The 13,583-nt window shown below is 40.7% G+C and overlaps 1 pseudogene; it reads right to left on the reverse strand.

Moving 5' to 3' along the window:
- LOC121034563 (microtubule-associated proteins 1A/1B light chain 3B-like) overlaps positions 1-12,848 on the reverse strand; it is a 44,918-nt pseudogene extending 32,070 nt beyond the window's left edge.
- Between the last annotated feature and the right edge of the window lie 735 nt (positions 12,849-13,583).

Raw genomic sequence — 13,583 nt, forward strand, 5'->3', positions numbered from 1 at the left:
AGCCTGGGGCCTGTTTCCGATTCTGTGTCTCCCTCTCTCTCTGCCCCTCCCCCGTTCATGCTCTGTCTCTCTCTGTCCCAAAAATAAATAAGTAAACGTTGAAAAAAAATAAAATAAAATAAAATGGGGACTGTAATATCCCCATTAAAAAAAAAAAAAAAAAAAAAGAAGGGTCAGTAGGATCAGAACATGGTGGAATCATTAATAGGCATTGATATAATAAAGAATGAGAACTTAGACATTGACATTTAATGTATGATTGTTCTGCTCTGCTGGAGAGAATAGCTGACTGTTTAGAATTTTAATTTAAGAGGTGATGCTAAACGATGTTTTTAACCTTTTCTAACATTATTGTTTGAATAGCTAAGGAGACACTCTCTGCTCAGCACACCCACTTTATTTCTGCCTGGATGTTGAGGTGCTGCTTCCAGATACCATTCAGTAGACACACATATACACACACACACATGGTTGTCATGACAATCGAGGCATGGTCTAAAGAAAAACACATCGAGACCATATCTGGATGAAGCCAGTAATTCAGACATTTTGGTAAAGCCTTTTTGTTTTGATGGGAGTGAGGGAATTTGTCCACACAGCAACAACAACAACAACAACAACATCAACAAAAGAAAAACCCTCCATCTGTCTACCCAGAAGACAGTGGTCCTGCCTAACTAAGTGCTACTCCTGGGATCTTGTGATTAATTAATTAATTAAGGCATCAATTATTTTTCAAAAGGGCTCTCTGAATGGGGCTTGTCTGCCTCTTCTAGGTCCTTACCCACCAGGGGTCATAAGGACTAAGCTACAGTAAAAATAACCACTGAACCAGACTAGCACAAAGTTCTGGTTTCCAGGAAACATTTTTGGTCATTTTGTTTTGGGGAAAACATTAAGGTCCACAAGTGTCAATCTACCACTTGTTTTTTCACTTGCAAACATTCTGAAGCTCAATTTGAATTTGATTATCTTAGGATCTAATGATTCACTTAGGTAGCAACATATCTAAATTGGAGCCCAAGTAATCAGAAATAATGAGAAACAGCTAATAATGGTGCCTGATTTCATTGAATGCCTTAGATACCAGGAAAATAATTATTATTAATAAGCAATTACTTTATGGTGGGCAGTTGGGCTCAGGGAAGTCTATAAATATAAGCCAGCCTACAGGGCCACACAAGACAAACAACCAACTAGTTAGACGAATGGGTGATTAGGAAAGTTTGGGGCAAACAGTTTCAGGGGGCAAGTAAGACTTGAGCTGAGCCTCATAAAAAGCATAACATTTAAGCACACAGGAAGTAAAGAACTAGTACAGTAAAGGAAGTAAAGGGAAGTAAAAAAAAAACCTGCAGGAAAGAGTGGGATGGTTTGGGTGTTACGTTGTTTGGCCAACCATGTGCCACAGAAGAGCAATGGGAAATAAGGCTGTGTAGTGAAGAATTAACCTTACCCAAAAAGAGGTCTGGCCTTTGCCCTCAGCTACTAGGAGTTGATCTCTAGGCCTCTGGAATGTCTTGCCTAATAGGTGAGTCTTTGTTGTTTGGGAGCTTTGGCCACTGACAGTCTAATAAGATTTGTGATGGAGCCCCCGGGGCATGCAGTATGTCCTGACCTCCATTGGAAATGAGACTAAAGATATTAGCCAACCTCTAGGAGTACTTGGAGACTGAAAGCCACACAAGCAGTATGTGATGGAGCCCCAGTAAAAACTCTGGACACCAAGTTTGAAGTAAGCTTCCCTGGCTAGCAATACGTTGTGTGTATTATCACATATGGTTATGGGAGGAGGTGCTGCCGTCCATGACTCAATGGGGAGAGAATGCAGGAAGTTCTGCCATTGAACCACTCTTGGACTCTGCTCTATGTGTCTCTTCCTTGGCTGATTTTAATTTGTATCTTTTTTGCTAGAATAAGGCTATAACAGTAAGTATAACATTCCTGAGTTTTGTAGTCATCCCAGCAAATTATCAAAACTGAGGGTAGTTATGGGGACCCTCAGATATATAGCAAGCTAGTTTGAAATGCAGGTGGTCCTGAGACCACCAAACTTGTACCTGATATCTGAAGTAACAACAGTCTTGTGGGAATTATGCCCTCAAGCTGTACAGTTGGTGAAACTCAGGGCAAAGGCTGAAGAATTTAGTTATGTGCAGCATTGCCCGCAAGCTTGCAGTTTTGACACATGCTGTAGGCAATTAAGTTCTTGAACAAGAGAACATGATAAGCAAAGTATAGTTTCATCTCACAGTAGTGCAAAAGACAGAGGCAAAGAGACTAGTGAGGGGACTCTTTCTTGTTCAGATGTAGGAAGATGAAGGTCTGGACCAGGGCTGAGGCTAAGAAAGGGAAATGGAATAATAACACTTATTGAGAGCATATGCTGCACCAGGCATCATGAATACTTCATACACAATTTTTTGGTGTGTGTGTGTGTGTGTGTGTGTGTGTGTGTGTTGAGAAAGAGAGAGCAAGTGGTGGAGGGGCAGGGGGAAAGGGAGAAAGAGAATCTTAAGCAGGCTCTATGCCCAGCGTGGAACCCAACACAGGGCTTGATCTCACAACCATGAGATCATGACCCGAGCTGAAATCAAGAGATGGACACTTAATGGACTGAGCCACACAAGCGTCCCCACTTTTTCTCTTAATGTTCATGGTCCCTGCTTTATTTTCATTTGGTCACAGACGCTTTAAAACATACTCACAATACCCAAACATCTAGAATTAGAAGGGCATGAAACAAGGGGTTTACAGGTTGAAAGAATATCCTGGGCTTCAGAACAAAACAATACCAATCGACTACTGAAAATTCCTTTGATGAACACGCAAAGATGTTTTGTTTTCAATGGGAAAGATTTAAGAACAAGAGTCAAGCTTCTTGCGCTCCCTGAGGCAGGGCACCTGGGTGGCTCAGTCAGTTAAGTGTCCGACTCTGGCTCAGGTCATGATCTCGCGGTTTGTGAGTTTGAGCCCCATCTTAAACCATCTTAAAAGGTAGACACAATATTATTTCCATTTTACAGTTGAAAAAACCGATGCACAGAGAGATTAATTTGCCCCCAGTCACCCAGCCAGCAAGTGGCAGAGCTGAGATTTAAAACGAGCTCAGGGGCGCCTGGGTGGCGCAGTCGGTTAGGCGTCCGACTTCGGCCAGGTCACGATCTCGCGGTCCGTGAGTTCGAGCCCCGCGTCGGGCTCTGGGCTGATGGCTCGGAGCCTGGAGCCTGTTTCTGATTCTGTGTCTCCCTCTCTCTCTGCCCCGTTCATGCTCTGTCTCTCTCTGTCCCAAAAATAAATAAAAAACGTTGAAAAAAAATTAAATAAATAAATAAATAAATAAATAAAAATAAAAAAAATAAAACGAGCTCAAATCTGACTGCAGAGCCTGACTCATAACCATTCTATCAAATGAGCTCTACCTCATGTAAGACATTATGTTAAAAGGATCAACAGTATTTGCTGGCCAACTGGATATAAGAGAAAAAAAGTCAGGAAAAATACAGGGTGACTTCAGAGTTTAGCACATTGATAAAAGAAAAGGCCCCTACAGCCCAATTCTTCTATTTCATCATGAGCAAAAACGGCATGAAGAGATCCAGGTCATGGCCCCAAATGTGCCACTAACAAGAGGCACATTGACTTGGCTAAAGTCAATTTTCCTAGGCCTCCAGTTCTTCAGTTGGAGTAAACCCCTAAATTCTCTGCCAGCCACGAGAAGAAGCATAGCAGCTTCTTCTGAATGGCCAGCAGCATGAGCTCTAGAATCAAACAGATTTGGGTCCTGGCTTTTGCTAGCTATGTGACCTTGGGCACGTAACTGAGCCTCAGCATTCTCATCTGGGAAATGGGGATTATAATATATAGGTCATAGGGATGTTGTGAGGATATTTACTGTAATAAAATAATCCATGTGGGGGCACCTGGGTGGCTCAGTCAGTTAAGTGTCCGACTCTGGCTCAGGTCATGATCTCGCGGTTTGTGAGTTTGAGCCCCACATGGGGCTCTGTGCTGACAGCTCAGAGTGTGGAGCCTGCTTTCGATTCTGTGTCTTCCTCTCTCTCTCTCTCTCTCTCTCTGCCCCTCCTCTGCTCGAACTCTTTCTCTCTCTCTCTCTCTCTCTCTCTCTCTCTCAAAAATAATAAACATTTAAAAAATAATGAAAAATTTAAAAATAATAAAATAAAATAAAATAATCCATGTGAAGCCCTTAGCATAATGCCTGGCATATGGTTAAGCATTAGATACATGTGGTTTTACTGTTAGTATTCCAGCTCTAACATGTTGTGAGATAATGCAGAATTTATTAGCCCCAAGACCACCATTCCAAATAATTCCACTGGCCAAACTCAAAGGTGAATAATTTGTCAATCCTTATTAATAAATATATGAGAGAATCTAATACTTTTAAGCTACCCTTATGTAGATGTATATTCTGTATTCTACTGTGTGGCATTCACTGCTGTCTGGTGCTGGGGTAATACATGCGATAAGCATACAAGTTCACGCTGACACATAACCAAATAGAAAATATCATTGTATGAAGATTCAGCATCACATCAGACCTTGATCAACACACAAATGAATCAGCACCTCTCTAAAGCAGAACAGAGCAGAACCTAGATTCCTAAATACTTAATCCATTTTTTTTATCAACTCCAAGCAAAATCGACTTCAAATTCAGCCTAAAGATTATTTCCACTTTCTCTTTTTTTTCTTGAGTAGGGCCATCAGAGATAGTATTATGACCTCACTCACATTTCTGTATAATGAGCTTACCCTTGGTGAATGAAGGAAAATCCTTTAAATATAGGGATTAGTGAAAATCAGCATCCCTGCTTACTAAGTATCTAGTGCCCCATATTTACCCATAAACAGATCTGTTAAATATCCTCATCATTTACTGGGAGTATGTTTGGGTCTAAACACTTGCTCATTGATTCTGAATTAGAGGTACAGGGAAGAGAAGCCCAACCAGAGATAAAATTAAATGCAAAGCAAATGTGAGTTAATGGCATAGACTTGTATGAAAACAGCTTTAATTCCGTAATGCAGTGTTTTACAGTAATGAAAAAAAACCAATTGTACGAGCATAAGAGTTTCATCAACATTAACTCCATAATGCAGTATTTTTCAGTAATGAGTGGAAATAAAAGGCATGTGTGAGTCACAGTGAAGCATGCAGTGAACTACATGAGCTGTAGGCCAAGTAATGAAGGTAAAATGGGAAAAGCATCACTCTTTCTGCAGTGTGGTTACTGATCTCAGTCTATTTATCACTAGACTATAAGTTCCCTGAGGGTAGAAGTCCTGTCTTCATGTTCAGCCTTATAACCTCCAGAACTGCAGTCTAACATGGAGTCTGGCACATACTGGATTCTCAACAATTATGAACTGAATAGATGAATTGTACATATTTTTTAATGAGAAATATTTTAAAATTTATTTTCAGTTTGTCTGATGGCTAACGAAACATTTCATTGTTCTTGTTTCAATTTGTACAATTAAAATTGAAATTTGAAATTGTAATGATTATTGATATCACTGTATCTAATTACTATTCCATATTTGATACCCCCTTTAAAGATTCTCCTCCTTCCCTCACTAGCGAAGGGGAAAGGGGAAATACCAGTGTGAACAAATGGGGGATTAGAGGTCAATGAGCTAGGTGCCTGAGAGTCTGACCCCAAAAATAAAACTATAAAACCAGTTTGTTTCCATTATTATTGAATAAAAATGGTTCTTGAACCAAATCAATAGACATTTTCTAGGTGTCCACTATGAAAAAGTCAAAGGCACAATGGAGGCTACTAAGATTTGCTTCCTAGGAGATTATGACTCAGGAAAGTTAGAATTTTTATATAAACTATTCACTTCCATTAATTCCTAGCTTTGTTCCACTGCAATTTAATATCGTTCTATGTCTAAGGGACTGCCCATTCATCAACAGCTACTCACACACAATTCTGATTGTCCCTATTTTGTAGACATCATAATGATCTATAATTGTATCAAAGGTAGTGTGCAGCTTGTTCAGGAACAAGTGTATCCACTTGTCCAGTGCAGCCTGTCCACTCCCTTATACTGAGGGCTGGTGCTAGAAAGCTGAGTGAAGCCCACAATGCCACAGAAAGGGGCAGTGAGGTAGAAAAAAGTTAAATCAGGCAAAATAATTGGCAAGACCTGATTAAGCAATGGTACCTCCTTATTCAGCACAATTTTGTGAAGCTCTCAGAATTCTAAGCCAGGGAGACTGGATAGTGATGGGCCAGTTAATTGCTTTAGAAAATATTCTTAGTTGCTTTTGATATGTCTGGTTGGTTTTTTGTTTTGTTTTGGTTTAGGGGAGACTTTTGCTTTTGTTTTTTGTGTTGCTTGGCGTTGCTTCAGACTGTGTTGGTATATTCAAAGCTAGGGCAGCTTGTTTGATTGGAACACCATCCCCTAACATCTGGACTCTCCCTGTTTCTGTTGATCAAGTGAATGGGTTTACATAACAAGAGATTTACAAGGATTGAGAAGGCTGTGCAAAACTCATTTAGAGAAGTCCCAGGCTGAGGTTAATTTGCTTGCCAGTTATCCTCATTCCTACATGCATTCTAGATCTTTCATTTCTTGGATGTCAGGGGTGTTTTCATTTCTTCAGATAAATTACTTTGAGTTTATACCAGATTCTTTGCTAGAAAGAGGCTTTCTGCCTCTGCCTCCCACTCCCCACCCCAGAAGAGCATCTTCAGTAGTGACAGGGCATGACTCTAAGCCTTTCTGAAATCTCTGCTCACTTTCTCCATCTGTAAAACACAGAGGATCCCTTGGCCACCAGTTAGGGACTGACTGCTTTGACTGCCTGCACCAAACTGCTCTTGTGCAAAATGTTTAGAATGTTTCAACCTTAAAATTTACAACTTTGACTTAAGGGTTTTTCATTATACTTTCAAAGCTTGACCCCAGGCAAGATGACCTCAGTTCTGCCTCATTGCTGATGTGGCCACTGTATCCTTCAATATGGAAGGGAAGAACATTATATATATATATATATATATATATATATATATATATATATGGCCTATTTACTTCAGATTTTAAAACACATTCCCTAAGATGAAGAAGTATATCTTTCTAAAGCAATTTCCTGCTGTTTTTGCTAAACTGGATGTCTTTTAGTTCTAAGAAACTGATTTAAGTTAAAAAAAGAAAAGTGGTGGGGGTGGAGGGACTTAACCAAATCACAGCAACATACCGTATTAACAGCATGCCTAAGTGCTAAGCTCACTGCCACTTTACTCAAACACCTGCATTTTCTTCTTTTGTGGATATGAATTGCTCTCCACCTACTAAAAGTCATGCACAACTTGTGTAATACTGTACATTGCTCCATCTTTCTGCCTTTTGAGTTGAAATCCTAACTCCAGGTATGCTAATTTACCTGAAAAAGATGGACGCACCCGGGTTACTCTGAGTCTGGCAAGGTTGGCTTTGTCTTAGGTCATCAGCAACTTGTTCTGGTAATGTGCCTGTTTTCAGCTATGAATTAGAACAGTTAATTATCCTCAAAGGAAAGGACACACAGAGCCCAATCTTCCTGTCTGGACCTTCCTTTGTCACCACTCACACTCTCTGTTGTTCTGTGCTCCATATACAGAGGAGGGTATTGTTTGCATTGTTTGGCTGGCTTTGAAGGATTTACACCAAGCCAGGCACATTCCCTAACCTGGAGCCCTTGGAGCTCCTGGAGCCCCTGGTACCAGTGTGGAGATGAGGTCATGGGTGCTGTGAGGGACAGAGAAACCAGGAGAGTTAATTGGAGGAACGGAAGTTCTGCCTGTGATCTCATTCACACTCAGCTTTACTCAATTGGTCATTGAGATCGATGCCTCCCCTAACTAGAGACACTCTTATGGGATCCTGGACCTGTCAAGGTGAGTTAAGCAGGCCCAGCTGCTACCTTGCAGGGATTTGCAATTTAGCTGGTACAAGCAGTGAGTATTGTTAGAGAGCTCTAGGACTTTGAACTTTGGGTGGGATTGGGGGATGGGGGTGTTCAGGAAGATCAGGCTATTACCTTCGTCACAAGGAGTTTGGTGTCACATGGACAATTTACCCTGACTCCTCCAGGTTTGGGAGATTAAAAAATCTAACATTACTTGAATCTTTAAGCTGTTGGAAGAAACAACCAACTAAGATATCCATTCTGGCTACAGGGTAGAAATAATCGAGTGATTTACTAGGCAAATTTAGTGCTCATTTCACTTGCAGAAAGCTTGGGACCCCCCCCGGAGGGATAAAGGATGAATATTTATTGGAGGCTAATAATAGTGGTGGAATCAAATCTGTATTTTTTCAGTGAAAGAAATAGGGTGATATTTTTGTATTTCCCTCAGGAATTCTGTGTCAATCGTCCATTTTTGATACATATTCACAATCTACCCTGGTAATATGGTAAATACTTATAAATGCAGCATGACCTAGCTATATTGTTATTTCTTGTATTCGTTGTTAATTGAGGAATACAACATGCAGTCAGGCAATCAATACAGAGTACCTCCCATGACCCAGGCACTGGGCTAGGTACTGGGGACCCAAAGATGAACAAAATTCCATCCCCACACATAAGTAATCCTGCTAGAATAAGGTACTGTTTGTATTGTGTGTCTGGCCATAAGCCTGCCCCTATTTTTACTTTCTATTTTATCTTTTACTTTTCTGCCTCACTGTCCCACTCTACTGATCCCCATGCTGTCCCTCCAACTCCAAGAACGTGCCTGCCTATGTGCCTCCTGTTTCCTCTATCCCCAGATGCCCATCACTTCATTCAGGGTTCTGACTACACCACAGAAAACTGCAGTCCCCTTCAGTCTCTCATTCCCCACCTGGCTTTATTTTTCTTCTAGCATTTATCACCACCTGATACATCATATAACATTTGTTACTTTGTACATTTTCTACCTTCCTCTACTAGACTATGAGCTCCACACAAGCAGAGACTCCATCTTACGCACTGCTGTATTACCTACCTAGTACAATGCCTAGCACATAGTAAATAATAAGTATTGATTCAATCTCTAAATGAAAAGAGTCAGCAAAATGGGATCCAGAACCCAAATGAAGAGGTTGGCCTTGGAAAAACAAACAACACAGCCCTTCCTCTGAGAAAAGAAGAAACAAGGTAAAGACGGGCCTTTAATTGATAAGTTTAGTAATAGTTGGAAATGGGGGGACATTGGTCAATTTCACACTTTAGAGCCTATAACTGGGGAAGAGGGATAGTAGAACAAGGTGATCCACCTGGATCAGGTGGATGAAAGGACAGATGAAATTAAGAAGGAATGTAAAGTGGGGCACCTGGGTGGCTCAGTAGGTTAAGCCTCCAACTTCATCAGGTCATGATCAGATCATGATCTCGAGGTCTGTGAGTTCGAGCCCCACGTCGGGTTCTGGGCTGACAGCTCAGAGCCTGGAGCCTGTTTCCGATTCTGTGTCTCCCTCTCTCTCAGACCCTCCCCCGTTCATGCTCTGTCTCTCTCTGTCTCAAAAATAAATAAACGTTAAAAAAATTTTTTTAAAAAAAGAAGGAATGTAAATAAAATAGTAAAAGTTAGGAATTGCCTTCAAGGCAGTTAAGGATAAGTAAAAAGACTGCAACACAGCTGTAATGTAGGTAGCCCAGGACATCCAGGTCAATGGCTAGAACTTACACACCTGGATCTCAAGACAGATGGAGAGTTAAAACTCTGGGACTAGGAATCATCGGCATACAGGTATGGTGGCAGCTGGGAGTGGGAGCTATATCACAAAGGGTTTAGAACAAGTGAAAAGCACGCCAAGGATAGACTCCAGTAAACTACAAACATTCAATGTGTGTGTGAAGGTTGCAATGCTGCTGAAAGACTGAGAGGGAGCGGGGTGGGCAGTAGGAGGTGAAGAGGAAAGAGGGAGTAGGGAAATCCAGTAAGGAAAGAGCTTCAGAAAGAAGGGAGGAGTAGGTGGTGTAAATGCTGGAAAGAGGTCAGAGGAAGAACCAATTACTCCAATTAGCTATTAAAGAATTATGGGTTTGGCAATTATCTTGCTGCTAGGTGTTTACTGATTCCATTGCATTAAAACAATGCTTAGTTTACTTTTTAAACTGCTAAGTCAGTAGTTTCCAAGCAGCACTGCACATTAGAATCCACCAGTGAGCTTTTAAAATACTAATGCCTGAGTTTTCCTCCTGAATAATTACAGCAGAATGTCCAAGAGGTGGGGCCCAGGCATTAGTTTATTATGAAAGCCCCAGAGGATTATAATATGCAGCCACGATTGAGAAGGGCTGTGCTAGAGGGAACTGAGCTTTCCACAGATAACCACATGGGGAACCTCCATGTTTGGTACATATTGGGCAACCAGTAGGATAGAGGACAGAAAACTTTGGTCCTTGAGGTAATGAGAACAATATGTTGGGATGATGGTGGACCTTGCCCAGGTACCTAAACTAGGGGATATTAATGGTCACCCTCTCTGCCAGTTATTTGCTTCCTTGGTTTGGCAGATCCCTCAAATAAAGATCCTAGTCTATTCACATCATCATCACCATCATCATTATATCTATCAATCTCTTTATCATACCAGGCACTTGCTAAGAGCATTATATGCATTAACTCACTTAATATGACACTCCTGTGAAGCTGGTACAGTTTTTAAACCCTATTTCATGGGACAAAGAAACTGAAGCTCATAAAGTGACTTTCCCAAGGATCATGAAGCTTGGAAAATGCAGAGCTGGGACACTAATCCACTTCTGTCTAACTCCAGAGCTGAAGCTCTGAACCACGTCTACCTCATACTGCATTACTGGAGTTGGAATCCTCTACCTGCCCGAGTACCTCCCTTGCAACTTCTGAGGAGGACTGCTCTCTCAACCCCACTTCCCCCTAGGCTGGACACTTCCTTGCAAGATTCATGCACAGCTGCCCAAGATCCAGTATGGACATTTAACCCTTTCCTTGGTATTACAGGTAAAAATTTGTCTTCTACCTTCAATGCACATTTACTTCTGTTAAAGACACTTAGAGTTACCAAAATCCTAGTGCAAATGAAAACTGACCCTTAAAAATCCATGCAAGCAGAACACAGAATTCAAAATCAAAGATGTAAAAGTGTGATTTCCTTGCCTTCAGCAATTAGTTCTCAAGAAAGAGAAACAAGTTAAATAGAAATGCATGAGCTAATCAAATCAGCTTTTATTACTGACATTGTATTTCAATTAGGCATTACTTACTATAGAGCAAGTGGTGGTTTTTTTGTTTATCACACATTAGGTCTTGGATCCTTTCTGCCATAAGTACTTCCATATTCACTGTACTTCTCCATTTAAGCATCCACCATAAAGAGAAGTTATTTCATGGGAATACTTTGCTCCCTGTGTATTAATCTCTGACTCTTTGAAAGCACCTAGAAGGCAGGGGGATTTCCACAGGGGGTTCTTCACTTATAATTATCATCCCCTTAGGATCCAGTAACCACACCAGCTATGAAAGGGTGCACCAGTGAGATCTGCCCTTGGTGCTGTGATAAATAGATACCTAAACAGGTGCAATTAGCGAGGACTGGGAAGTGACCCAAACTTGCCAAAGACATCGTCAATTCTATCAGACTTTGTTAGGAAATTCATCTTTTCTAAAAGCTTGTTCAAAGGTGGGTCTTTGAGATGGGTTGTTTTCTTGTACCTCCTAATCAACTCTAGTGATCAAGAGTAACAGTCATGCAGTGATTTACTGATATTCTGAAAAGAACTGCAGAATTGAACAATTTAGAATCATCTATTCCCAGGTTTACCCATCTTTGTTAATGTTAGGAAGATTAGCAGCCAGGAAGATTTAACTGAGGTTTACATTCAGTAGCATGAACTACTAAATTTATACATGTGAATTTTGTAAATTTTACAAATATGAACTTTGATGATAAAATTCAATATACTTTTTCAGATCACATACCAAACTCGTTCTTACAGGGGAACCATCCCAGTTCTGATATGCAACCTGTGTCTACCCCCTTGTATCCACTGATGTAGTAGATACATTTTTATTTTTAAAGATAAGGAAACTAAAGCCCAGATATACTAGGATGCCAGAGGCTTGGAGTTTCAATAACGCTGTGGCTTGGGCTAGATCAGACTCTGTAACATCACTGGCAGAACATTTCCATTCCACCACTGTCCTGTGAAAACTTTCAAAGTCACAATTCTCATTTTTTGTTTTAGTAAAGTATTTACACAAATTATCATAAACCCATATACATGTCTAAATCCCAAAGTGATAGGTATTGTGGCTCCATAGCTGTACCTGTGGATGGGGCATGCTGCATATGAACACGCTTGCCGTGTTTTCATCATCATATGTATCACTTTGTCATAGTGTTTTTAATGGCACCAGAAGTCTACAGAAATACAATTGAGCTGCCATCTCAGGATTCTGCTCTCTCTTCTCTCCCCACATCTCCCTATAAGGTTTCCTCTGCATCTATAGCTACATTACAGCCTTAGATAGTGGTGGGCCCCAAATTTCCATCTCCATATAAGCATCTGTTCCAAGTTCCCAACACATATTCCAATTGCCTACTGTATCATCTCTATTTGGAAGTAGACTGGGAAAAGCCAGAAAAATGCCAAGAAGTTGTTACGTGATGCAATAGATTACTCATTGATATATCTCTTTCCAAGACATAACATGGACTCGTGCTTAGTTGATGTGATGGCTTCAGATGATGATCAAGTCCCCTTTCTCTCCTCACCCCTTACCTCTGCATACTCTGAAGGGCAAAGACAGCGATTCTCAGGCTTCCCTGTAATTAGCTCCTCAAGAGACACTGGAATGCCTAACAGAAGAAGCCTCTTCCTTCTGTGGGAGGAGAGAATTGAAGAAAAATAAAAACAACCTAGCGTTAGAAATAATCAAAACAGAAGCATGTGCCACACTCTGTAGAGGAAAATATAATTTAACCCTCTGAAAATTACCCTCACTTTCACAGATTTATTTATTCATTCATTCAACTAATATTTACTGAGTACCTACCATGTACCAACCATGTTCTAGGCACTTGGAATATAGCAGGGAGCAGAGCAGACAAAGACTCTGCCCTCAAGGAACATATATCCAGAGGTAAAAGATAGCAATCCACCAAATATATGTAATTTGTCAGTTTGTGATAAGACAGCAGAAGAGTCTAGGCAAATGAATCTTTATCAGTGATGGACCATGGAATCTAAGCCAGGTGAGGAGGAAATGGGGTATGAGAGAAAGTGAAGTACAGTGAGATCATGAGATCAGTGGATTGGATGTCCCAACTAGTACACTGGTAGAGTTGGGAAACTAAAGGGAATTCACTAAAAAAAATATGGGGTGGAGGTCAAAGAGTAAGATATTGACATGGAGATTATGGAAGGGATCCAGTTATAGGTAATGATATAGAAATGGGCAGCTGAAGCAGGTGAAGAATATAAGATCATGGGAGAAGATGAAGGTCAAAGAACTGACAGAGTAGGACACATCTTCCTAATGGATACTAAGGTCACCCAAATTCTAATGGAAATAGGATTGAAGAGAGAG

This window comes from Herpailurus yagouaroundi, unplaced genomic scaffold (assembly GCF_014898765.1).
Source record: "Herpailurus yagouaroundi ecotype Mexico unplaced genomic scaffold, PumYag 160, whole genome shotgun sequence".
NCBI classification, from domain to species: Eukaryota; Metazoa; Chordata; class Mammalia; order Carnivora; family Felidae; genus Herpailurus; species Herpailurus yagouaroundi.